The sequence below is a fragment of the Oreochromis niloticus genome, unplaced genomic scaffold (genome assembly GCF_001858045.2).
Source record: "Oreochromis niloticus isolate F11D_XX unplaced genomic scaffold, O_niloticus_UMD_NMBU tig00002581_pilon, whole genome shotgun sequence".
Taxonomy (NCBI): domain Eukaryota; kingdom Metazoa; phylum Chordata; class Actinopteri; order Cichliformes; family Cichlidae; genus Oreochromis; species Oreochromis niloticus.
Window position 1 is genome coordinate 275826 of NW_020327668.1, and position 12869 is coordinate 288694.

At 39.6% G+C, this 12869-nt stretch overlaps 1 long non-coding RNA gene across 1 annotated transcript; it reads left to right on the forward strand.

Moving 5' to 3' along the window:
* The first annotated feature begins 1783 nt into the window (after nt 1-1783).
* LOC112845043 (uncharacterized) lies at nt 1784-7552 on the forward strand. The gene is made up of 5 exons (XR_003217830.1): nt 1784-1828; nt 1915-2142; nt 2244-2312; nt 3356-3451; nt 6676-7552. It is a non-coding gene; the product is annotated as an uncharacterized LOC112845043 (long non-coding RNA).
* The last annotated feature ends 5317 nt before the right edge of the window (nt 7553-12869 follow it).

Genomic DNA, 12869 nt, shown 5'->3' on the forward strand with positions numbered 1-12869 from the left:
ACCACCAGGTACCGGAACAGCTTCTTCCCCACAGCTGTCAGACTCCTGAACTCTGCCTCCTGACATCTGACCCACGTTAAACTCATGGACTGAACATACACACACCCACAACCACTAGCACTTTATCACTATCACAATTATCCTAACTGCACTACTGTATAGTTCTGTGTGAATATCATTCTGTACATATGATAATTTTTCAATCCTACAACTGTTTATAACTTGCATAGTTCACATTTCTGTATAACTGTATATCTCAGATTTCTGTATAGTTTTTATTTCATATTTATATCCTGTTCATAGCCTGTACATAGCTTGTACTCACTACAGCCTGTACATACTTATAGTTATAGAATATTCATAACATACTTCACACCGTGTACATTATAACATACCATAATAGACCCATTTCTGTAGTATACTTACATATCTATATTATTGCTAATATATATTGTAATATATCTATATCGCGGCTAAAGCACTTCTGGATGGATGCAAACTGCATTTCGTTGCCCTGTACCTGTGACATGTGCAATGACAATAAAGTTGAATTCTATTCTATTCTATTCTAAATGTATATTTGTGAATGTGGAGATGTTATATTGGTTTCACTGGTAAAAATAAATAATTGAAATGGGTATATATTTGTTTTTTGTTAAGTTACCTAATAATTATGCACAGTAATAGTCACCTGCACACACAGATATCCCCCTAAAATAGCTAAAAGTAAAAACAAACTAAAAACTACTTCCAAAAACATTCAGCTTTGATATTAATGAGTTTTTTGGGTTCATTGAGAACATGGTTGTTGTTCAATAATAAAATTATTCCTCAAAAATACAACTTGCCTAATAATTCTGCACTCCCTGTACAGTGCATCTTATCCATCTCTATCTTCTTTTTCTTCCATCTAGTGTCTCCTTTTAATATCTAGTTGCCACATAATAAAAGGAGCCACCAGAGTTTGTTCCTTGGTTACCTTTAGAAAACTAAATTGTTTTCCTCTCAGTAATTCAGTGAACTGTTTTATTTCTCTTCAGTTCTGATCTTAGTGCTGAGCTGTGCAGCAACTCAAGGTCAGTAACCTTTTTTATTTATTTATTCCAATTATGTTAAATGATCAAGTCTGTTACTCCTTCTTTCAGTGGTGGTCACTAATGTAAAACTACTAAAAGTAGAAATAATTTTCTGGCAATATTTTTAAAAAGATCAACATAATTTTTATTTTAACCCTCACAGCTCGTCTGACTGTGAGTCCCAGCAGCTCTCAGTTCTTTAAAGATGACTCTGTGTCTCTGAGCTGTGAGGAGGACGACAGCTCTGCTGGATGGACTCTGAGGAGAAACACAAACACAGAAAACAGGACTCAGTGTGGGGTCGACTGGGGAAAAAATTATAGTTCTTCCTGTAACATCACCCATCTCTATACATGGGACAGTGGAGTTTACTGGTGTGAGTCCAGAGAGGGTCCCATCAGTAACATGGTTAACCTGACAGTCACTGGTAAGCTGAGTGTGTGGAGTTAGTGTTGATGAAGCTGTGTGTAAATGGATGAAATGCTGTAGTTTGTCTCTGTGTTGAGGTGGATCAGTGATCCTGCAGAGTCCTGTCCTCCCTGTGATGGAGGGAGATGACGTCACTCTGCTCTGTAAAACAAAGACCACTCCCTCCAACCTCCCAGCTGCTTTCTATAAAGATGGCTCCCTCATCAGGAAGCAGCCTACAGGTCACATGACCATCCAGCATGTTTCCAGGTCTGATGAAGGCCTCTACAAGTGTGACATCAGCGGTCATGGAGAGTCTCCATCCAGCTGGATCACTGTCACAGGTGACACACTCACCTGTCTGTGTTTCTGCAGGTTTCAACATTCACAATGTGACGACAACTTAATGACTGTGTTTGCTTTATTTTAGAGAAACCGACCACCACACCTCCACCTACATCTACACCTCCACCTACATCCACACCTCCTCCTGGTTGCACCTCTTGTCATCCATCACCCTCCCCGCCTGTTGTCTCTGTGTTGTCATTCATTTTAACAGTCTGTGTTGCAGCTCTACTTATTTTACTGGTTCTGTTGGTGAAACTTTGTGGTGTTAGAAAACCTGAAGGCGACACTCGGACGTCTGGATTTGTTTCAGGTTTTGTTTTTTGAGAATTATGTACAAATATATTTATGACTTTAAAAGTATCATCAAAACTTGCACAGCATCATACTGCTGTTTATTTTTGTTTGCTTCAGCCAATAAAGAAGAAGCTATAGAAGACAACCCCATCAGTGACGTCTCATATGACATCGTACAGAGCAGAGGTAGTGGTCATTTTCTTTGTTGCTATTAATGAACAAAGAAAAGAATATATAATAAATAAATCACTCAAATAAACAAATAGCTCATCCTTCAGCTACCTTTTGACCTCCAATTGACCTTTGACCTTTCTGTTTACATCATTCTCCTTGTGTCTGTGTGCGTTCTCTCTGGGCGCTCCAGCTTAGTCCCACTGACTAAGAAATATGAGTGAAGTTGATTGGTGATTCTCGAGTGATTGTGATTGAGTGTGGATAGTTTGTCTGGCTACAGCCTGTTTTTTATCGCGTCGGAATAGTCTCCAGACCCCATGTGACCATAAAGCGCTAAGTATTTTTTTAAACAGGTAGTTAGTGTAGTTGTTCTGTGTTTGACGATGAACCATAACAGGGAACATTATTTTGTGTTTGTTCCATTGTTCCATTCTGACGAAAACACTCCAGTGCTTTTTTTAATAGACATGATCCCCCAGAAATAAGTCAATCGTTCTCAGCCTCTCCAGCTTTTTAAATACAGATATAAATAGACTGGTAGTGAAAGAACACATAAACATATTGAAGCATCTTATGACGGATGTGACAGAGTAAAACTGCTTCTTTTTTCCCAGTAAGCTGTGTGGATATTTCTCTGTACTCTGCAATTTTTTTTTACTTTATTTTGTATATGTGAGTTAAAGTATGCCACACGCCTTCCTTTCACCTCTTTTTCTTTTCACTGTCATCTACAATATGCTCATGCTGTTGATAGGCAGTGTTAATATTGATCTTAAAGTTTATTTTGTTTTTTATTTGCATTATTAGGAGACAAATGAAATACACAACAGAACAGAAGAGCATAATAACTGAAGTTATTAATCACAGACATTTTTTTCTCCAGTGATAACCTGTTGTTTGCTGCTGGAAGTGATTCATTTGTCCATCATAGCCAGTTTGAATATTGTAGATTAAGGACATGAAGGATTTTTGTATCTTATTCAAATCAGCCGCAGAGGTAGCTTTCAGGTTGTATAACTTGCATTGATGTCCTCTGTGTGTGTTTTGTTCTGCAGGGATAAATCGGGCTGCACTCTACTCAACAGTGAGGAAAAAAAACACCACTTATTCACAAATCGTGAAAGACAAGAGAAACAAATCAAAGCCAACAGGTACGGCTTCTCTCATTTGTCTCTCATGGTTCAGAATCAAAACAGTCCAGCAGGTTTATATTTCAGTGTGTATCAAAAGGATACGGTTATAGTAAATGCATTGGTTTCTTTATAGTGCTTTTCTATGCGTTGAGTGCTTCTATCTGGCAAACACACTCATTAACACTCTAACAGATGCATCGGAGGACAACTTGGGGTTAGTATCTTGGCCAAGAATATTTCGTGTGCACCTAGGGACTGAACCACCAACCTTCTAATTGGTACTCACAAAAGTTGATTCTGTTCATCTGGACGTAGCGTTTTTAGTGGGAGAAACGTTTTGTCACTCATCCAAGTGACTTCTTCAGTCTCAGCTGACTGCAGGTTTCCCCAAACCTTATAAACAGTATATTTGCATAAAGACTGAAACTACCACAACTTACTAACAATGGGCTATGAGGTCAGTTTCTTGATCTTCAATATGCAAATTGCCATGACCACTGAATAACAACCACTGATCAAAGAACACTGATCTTTTATACATGATGAATTGCTCTCTTCAGTTGGGTGTCTTCCCTGCTGCCTTTAAAACGGCGGTGGTGAGGCCCCTTCTGAAGAAGAGCAATTTGGATTGTAATGATTTTAATAACTACAGACCTGTATCCAACTTACCAGTTTTAAGTAAAATTTTAGAAAAACTTGTTTTTACTCAGATTAATGATTTTCTGAATGATAAACAGATAATAGAGATATTTCAGTCTGGATTTAGGGTGAACCACAGCACAGAGACTGCTCTCCTAAAGGTTTTAAATGATATTAGGTGTAACTGGGACTCCCAAAAGCTCTCAGTCCTGGTGCTACTGGATCTAAGCGCAGCCTTTGATACAGTAGACCACGCTATACTTTTAAACAGACTGAAACACATGGTGGGCCTCTCTGGTGCTGTACACAACTGGTTCACTTCCTATCTCTCAGACAGAACTTTTATGGTGAGCATGGATACATGCTCCTCTAAGATCCATAAAATGACATGTGGTGTGCCTCAAGGGTTGGTTTTAGGCCCTGTACTTTTTAATTTGTATATGCTCCCTCTTGGCGGAGTCATCAGGAGGCATGGAGTGAACTTCCACAGTTACGCTGATGATACTCAGCTGTACATCTCCGTGTCTCCTGATGACACCAGACCAATGGATGCCCTTTTTAACTGTATTCTAGATATAAAATCTTGGATGGCAGAAAACTTTTTACAGCTTAACCAGGACAAAACTGAAGTTTTAATCATCGGTTCTGAGGCTCAGAGAGAGAAACTCTTGTCTAAATTACAGGCATTTTCACTATGTCCTTCACTACAAGTGAAAAACCTGGGTGTTATTTTTGACTCTGAGCTTGGTTTTATCTCACATATTAAACATGTAACCAAAATTGGATTTTATCATCTAAAAAACATAGCCAGAGTCCGCCCTATTCTCTCTCGGGCCAACACGGAGATGCTGATGCATGCTTTTATTACCAGTCGCATTGATTACTGTAATGCCCTGCTCTCTGGTCTCCCCAAAAAGAATATTTCACCCTTACAACTTTTACAAAACTCTGCAGCTCGTGTGCTGAAGAAGACCAGAGGGCGGGCCCACATTACACCGGTTTTACAATCGCTGCATTGGCTCCCCGTGTGTTTCAGGATCGATTTTAAAGTTCTTTTATTGGTTTTTAAATGTCTTAATGGTCTTGGGCCTTCTTATCTTTCAGATCTGCTTTTACCATATGAACCCTCGCGGACCCTGAGGTCCTCTGGTACTGGCCTTTTGATTGTCCCTAAAGTCAGGACACATACTCAGGGAGAGGCAGCTTTTCAGTGGTATGGTCCTCGACTGTGGAACAGCCTGCCGGAGGAGCTCAGGGCCGCAGAGAACGTACATGTTTTTAAAAACAGGCTCAAGACCCACCTTTTTAATTTAGCTTTCACCTAACGTTTATTTATTTTATGCTTATTTATTCTATCCTGTTATTCTATTTATACTATTAGTTTAGGTTTTACCTAATATTTATTGATTTTATTCTTATTCATTTTTATTGTCTTACTCTGTTTATACTTATATTTATATTATAGGTCATATCTCCAGTGTTTCCTCGGAGGGGGCTCTCTGCACCGGGGCTGTGATCGATCGTGGCTGCTGGGGCTCTGTGGACCCTCTCAGCCTGGCTGGGGGGCTTCTTTGCCTCCCTCCTGCTGTGTGCCCAGCCTGGAGGCTGCGGTCTGTGACCGGCTCCCTGTGCAGACGGCTCCCTGTGATAGTGTTTCCTCACTTGGCTAATGCGTACCCAGCCCAATTTTACTCTTTAAGTGTGTGTGTGTGTGTGTGTGTGTGTGTGTGGGGGGGGGGGGGTGTATCCATGACCGTTTATGTTAATGAGAGTGTGGGGAGTGAGTGGGAGGGTGGGGCGGGCTGCTTTTAACCATGTAAAGCACTTTGTGCTACAGTTTTTTTTTGTATGAAAAGTGCTTTATAAAGATTGATTGATTGATTGATTATAAACAGTACATTTGCAGAATGACTGAAACTACCATAACTTACTAACAATGGGCTATGGGGTCAGTTTCTTGATCTTCAATATGCAGATTGCTATGACCACTGAATAACAACCACTGATCAAAGACCACTGATCAATGGCCATGAGTCCCATTCACAGAGAGTTGGGGAATGGCTGCAATCACAGCATTGTTAGATGGTGACAGATGTACCCTTAGGCCCCCTCCTCGATTCAGAGATGGTCTTTCCCTCTTCACGTAAATGGCCTCCTTGACTCTGCGCTCAAACCAGTGTTCCTCCCTGTCCAGGATGTGTACATCCTCATCATTGAAAGAGTGTCCACTGGCCTGTAGGTGTAAATAGACTGCAGAGTCCTGGCCTAATGAGCTCCTGGCACTTAACACTATATTACTTTGTTTGTGTCAGGCCCTTGGGGTGGACCATTTTTGGGGGTTTGAAAGCCACACACACTTGGTGTTTAGAGAAAATGCACCTCAGCTGTTCCAATAGTCCTAACACATAAGGGATCACTAATAGTTTAGCTTAGGATGCAGTTGTCTGTCTTCTCTTGCTTTGGGTTTTTGTGACTACTTGTGGTGCAGGAAAAAAGAAAACATTAAGTGCTGTGCTTAAACCTGTTGTATTTACAAAATACAGTTTCAATATATGACCTTTATATCATTTTAACTGATACCTACTGTGTGTTTGTGTTTGTAGAGTTTCCATCAGAGCCAGATGTCAAACAACTGGAATCCAGCTGCAGATCTAGAATTGGTCCACCCAGCACCCCAGACCTGATGACAATTACTTGTATAACTGACTGATATATATATTTTGTTCTTTTTGTGAAGTTACATTCACACAGCTATTGGGAGACAAGAAAAACAATTCAAACAGTGACAAGATTTTTCATAAAAAACTTGGTAAATCTAAAACCTAAAAGACTAAGATGAAAAGCAATAACAATAATTTTCTTTATCACCACAGCAATGGTGTGGTTTCTCTGCAGGATCAATTAATTTTGGTCTCATTTCATGTTCTTCCCATGTGGTTCTGTGGGTTTTACAAAGACCTGCGATTAACAATGTGAGGTGTTGTGGCTAACAATTACACACTTCTCTTCAGAGCAGAAAAAGAACAAACAAGCATAATTTCGCCTCAACCAGACTATAAACAGCACGAACATTTTTCAGCAGGTTGACACTGCATAGAAAATATTCAGAACAAACTGTACCTGTGTGTGTTTTTAGCTTTTGATTCAAGGAAATTAAGTCAGTGAGACTTTACTTCAGATGTTTCTTAAAGTAAGGATTCCTCCATATTATTCTATTCAACTTCAGCTACACATATATCTGTTAGCGTGTTGTAGATTAGGTTGTGTTTGGCACTCATAGATGTTTTAAACTTCTGTATCCAATTGCTTTGCTTCTACTCGGCTCACAGCTTATTGCTATTCTATCTGTTTTATCACAGAAAAAGTTAAATATTAAATATTTTGTGAGGATAACAAATTCTCACACAAGTCATGTTTTTGATGCAGTAAAAAGTACTGTTTTTGATTGTGATATTTGCCTGTAAGTTTTCAGTAATTTTGTTTCAGTGTAAAATAAAAAAAAAATGTGTAAAAAACAAACTTAATGGTTATTATGAACAGATCTCATATGAAGCAGCAGAGTTAATAAATTGGTATTTAAAGTAAATCATTATTTAGGGTATCATACTACTTTAATAGCTATAAATCAGGTTTTTCTCACATAAATAACTTTTGTAGAGAAACAGTAAACTGCATTTATGTACAATGTACATAATTGCATGATAGAGCTTTCCATATAAACAATGTGGAATCTGTGCTTGTCATGAAAATTGATATCAACAACCTCAGAGACACATCTATATGATTTAAAGCACCATACAGTGAGTGATAGGTAGCTTGATGTGACAAATGACTCTTTGGCTGAAGTAAAATCAGCAGGTCCAGATGCATTAAATTGATCTCTCACCCAGTCAAACTGAGCACTGTTGTTTGGGAAGTATTTCTGAAAAAATGCTCTCAGGGAAGAGATGTGCTCCTTGAGACGCAGGATCACTGTGGTAGCTCCAAGCTCACTGGCTTCAGCAAAGTCGCTCAGATTCTCAAAGGAATCAACATTTTCTTCATCAAGTTGTCTGCTGTACATCTCAAGGTTTTGAGTGAATGCACTATTTTTGTCTGCCAGTTCACTAGCTGGGACCAGGTCCTCATCTTAGGTTTGGCAGCGTTTTTAGTAGATAAGGTCAAATGGCTTAATCAAGAATTGAGCTGTGGTTTGTGGCAGTCCTCAATGGGGACTGGCAGCAGCTCCCAGGCCTCCCCATGTACTAATGAGAAGTGAAGAATAGAATAGAATAGAATTCAACTTTATTGTCATTGCACATGCACAGGTACAGGGCAACGAAATGCAGTTTGCATCCATCCAGAAAGTGCTTTAGCCGTGATATAGATATATTACAATATATATTAGCAATAATATAGATATGTAAGTATATTACAGAAATGTGTCTATTATGGTATGTTATAATGTACACAGTGTGAAGTATGTTATGAATATTCTATAACTATAAGTATGTACAGGCTATGAACAGGATATAAATATGAAATAAAAACTACACAGAAATCTGAGATATACAGTTATACAGAAATGTGAACTATGCAAGTTATAAACAGTTGTAGGATTAAAAATTATCGTATGTACAGAATGATTATTTACACAGAACTATACAGTAGTGGTAAAGTGCTAGTGGTTGTGGGTGTGTGTATGTTCAGTCCATGAGTTTAACGTGGGTCAGATGTCAGGAGTCTGACAGCTGTGGGGAAGAAGCTGTTCCGGTACCTGGTGGTCTTAGTCCGGAGGCTCCTGTAGCGCCTCCCAGAGGGCAGGAGGGTGAAGAGTCCATGTGATGGGTGACTGGGGTCTCTGATGATTTTCCCAGCCCTTTTCAGACACCGCTTCCTGTAGATGTCCTTTATGGCAGGAAGTGGTGCTCCGGCGATGCGCTGGGCAGTTTTCACAACCCTCTGCAACGCCTTCTGGTCCGAGGCAGAGCAGTTCCCGTACCAGACTGTTATACAGTTGGTCAGGATGCTCTCGATGGTGCAGCGGTAGAAGTAGTGATGGTGAGATGAAGTCTCGTGATGAGCTGAAGCTTTCCATCCAACTGGTCGACTCATGGTTCGAAGCATTGTGATGATTCATTTGCTCTACTGCGCCATCAAGTGGACGATTTAAGTGAAATAGGCTCCGTGATTATAATGATGTGATGTGTAAACCTCTAAACTGAATAAATAGATTGTTTTCGTGGTTATTTATCCCAAATATTGTCTCAGTATGTCTGATACAAAAGAGAAAGTGGAAACTATCAGGACAGAGTTTTGGTATGATTCTGTAACTGTTAGGCCTGCGTATTGTCACTGATTTCTAGAATCGATTCGATCCAGGATTCGATCAGGGGAAATTGTGCCTCAGTCAGAAATATTATAATTCAGATCATGGATCAGTACATTTCTATATTTTTATATCTATAAAAAGAAAGCTGACACTTGCGAGACTTTATCAAAGGTGTGAGCATCACAGCAGATGCCTTTGTGTCAAAGCAGCTAAGGATAAAACAGAAATACGATTTATAAAAACATTCTGCAGCAGATCAAAAACGAAAGAAAACCATTCATCAACATATGAACATTACCTGATGCTGCTGAATGAAGCAAAGCAAAGTTACAGAGGTTTAGAGACACGGCTAAGCGTTTTGCAATTTTGCATAATTTTAAAAAGTTTAAATTTGTTTGGTAGCCTATTGAACAGCAGAAATTAGGTTTTCTTTTCGGTAGTAAGTAAAAGGAAAAAACAGCGGCTGACAGCGCTGTAAACAACGGTAGACTTGTGCGTAACAAGCAAGGGAATAATGCAGAAAACAGATTTTTAGACGGGAAACTGTTCTTCAAGTACAGAGAGAGAGAGAGAGCTGTGCATGAAGTGTGATTTTTATCGTGGTGGAAGCAAAACAGCAAAAGTCAGAGGGAATTCATGCCGATGTTTATGTGAAGCGTAGTTTGGATCTTCTTTTGCTGCTGGTTCAGTCAATATTGTTTGGAGAGAAATAAAACCTGCAGCGTCAGAATCAGCGCAAAAAGACGTAAAAACGAAGCGCGGAACCGCTGAAACATCAGAATCAGCGAGATGTCCTTTCAGCCCCGACCGTGTCCGTGTCGTCGGGTGAGAAAGGCGACATCTCATTGATTCTGATCCGTCAGCGGTTCCGCGCTTTGTGTTTGCATCTTTGTGCACAATCCGTGTACCTGCTGTCACTTACTGTTTTAGCTGTTTGGTGGTTGTTGAAATTTTTTGTGAGGTTTAACCTGAGATTCTGGCATTTCGGGCAAAATAAAGTTATATTAAAAATCGATTCAGGATTTTAATTAAACAATATCACGTTTTCCAAGCGAGAATCGATTTTAATCGATAATCAAAACCCGCGCCTATAACTGTGTAATCATGCTTATGTACATCTGGATAATGACACAAACTGTGTGGTGCTTCACTTTTTAATAAACTAAAAGACATAAATCAGGTTATAGGATCTGTAGTGTTGTTTATTTATATTATGGTACTTATCATTTGTGATATTTATTACTGTGTGCATACTTTATTGGAAGAGAAAACAAATCTCTTCCTTGCAGGCTCCATCGAAGAAGAAATGCTCAAGTAACTATGTAGCACGTATGTAATCCAATTCCGCAACACAATGTGATGGGGAATCAGCTGTGTTTTGCTGCCCATTTTATTTCGAATCTGGCGCGAACCAGTTCCCGAATCAGTCACGTGGTACGGACTGCCCGCGAAGCCTCGAACGTCACTGCATACGTAATCAAAGCAAGCCTCGATACGCGCTTCACAGACACGCCCCCGAGATTACCCGAAGCGCGATTCGAAGCTTCGACACACAGGACACATCACTAGGTAGAAGTTCACCAGGATGTCTGAGGCAAGGTTATTATCGTTAACTAAAACTAACGAAATAACGAAAACTATTAGTGAAAAAACATTTTCGTTAACGGAAATAAAAATGAAAACAAAAAAAGGAAAACTAACTAAAACTGTAATGAGTGTTCACAAAACTAACTAAAATTAACTAAATTTATAGCAAAAATGTGTTTAGTTTTCGTTGATGTGTGCGTGTCATACAATAGTCAAGGGTGAAAATGAAGTTTAGTTTCCAGGTTTTTTTCTTGCTGTGTCTCATTATGCCAGCAGGTGGCAGTACGTTAGTCGAGTCGTCTGTGTCGCTGCTCCGTCCACGCGCAGAATCATGTCAGGAAAAGTCTGGAGAAAGCGCCAGCTTCCAATTTGGGATTACTTTGAATATGACTGTGTTTTGGATAAAGCAAGTGTCTTGTAGTTGAAAGAGACAAATTATGAGGGACATTTCTAACGGGAAAAAAATCCCACAAACCTTAAAGTGCACTTGAAAAGCTCACACAAGAAGGCTAACCCAGCTTACCTTGAGAAGGTAAGGGAGCACGCCCAACCCTCATCCCCAGAAACAGAAGCTAACCCCAGGCAAGGCAGCGTGATTGCATCCCGAGACAACAGGACTGGGATATCTACATAACTGTGTGAGTCAATTGCCTTAACACCCGGTGCTGCAAGAGTTAATAGTCTCATTGGGGCCAAGATATACATTTTATAGTTGCCTGGTATCAATGGTTGTTCATCTGCCTTTATTTATTTATTTAAAGAACCCATAGGTGGGAATGTGAGTTGTCTGTCTCTGCGTGTTAGCCCTGCGACAGACAGGTGACCTGTGCAGGGTGCAGGGTATGGTAGCTGGAATAGCAACATACCCAAGGATAAGCAGAAGAGAATGACTGATATGATGAAACTGGGATTTTGTTACACTTTATTGCAAACACAACTAAAACTATAACTGAAACTAAGGATTTTCCAAAAAATAAAAACTAAACTAAACTAGCAAACAATTGGTAAAAACTAATTAAAACTAATATAAAATTGAAAATCTGAAGTCAAAACGAAATAAAAATAAAAACTAATGAAAATTGCAAAACTATTAAAACCCTGGTCTGAGGACAGGTGGTTCTTCCTCAGAGTCCTCAAGAAGAAGAGGCGCTGGTGAGCCTTCTTGACCAGCTTGGAGCAGTTAGTTGTCCAGGTGAGATCCTCGGAAATGTGGACACCCAGGAACTTGAAGCTGCTCACACGCTCCACAGCCATCCCCTTAACCCTTTAAAACCGGTCGGAGCGGGCACGCTCCGTTTTGCGTAACTATTTTTAAATCCCGGTAGCTCTGCAACCACGTAAGCTAGAGCAATAATTTTTTTTTACATATGAAACTGGAGAAGTTGTACTTACATCTTATGACATCAGCTTGTCCTCGGTCACAGTTTTCTTCCACATATAGCTTTGCAAAAACTGCATAAAAAGCGCTTGCAGCAACAAAAACATAATATTCCAGAAACACGTTTTGCCGATCCGATCAGCTGTTCATAACACTTCCTAGGTTGGAATAGATGTCAGCGCGAACTTTCGCATGTCCGCCATTACCTGCCCGAAACCGGAAGTGACGTCATTTTCGCGGAAATTTAGTTTTTTTTTACTATCAGGGCCTCAGCCTATATTGGTGTTTTTAAAAGTTATCTTTGACTTTATGACTTTCTGTGTCGTTTTTGGGATGCTTAGAACTCGAATTGCACTGCTGGAAATAGTTTATTTTGATGCATATGCTGCTTTTTTACAAATTTGCACTATAATATTTATTTTCGTTTTTCCTGCAGTATATAAAAATTGGTGTATTTCAAAAGTAAAACTATGAAGACACTTCAAATAAATTTCCTGTGGTGGGAAATTAGTTTGTGCAAC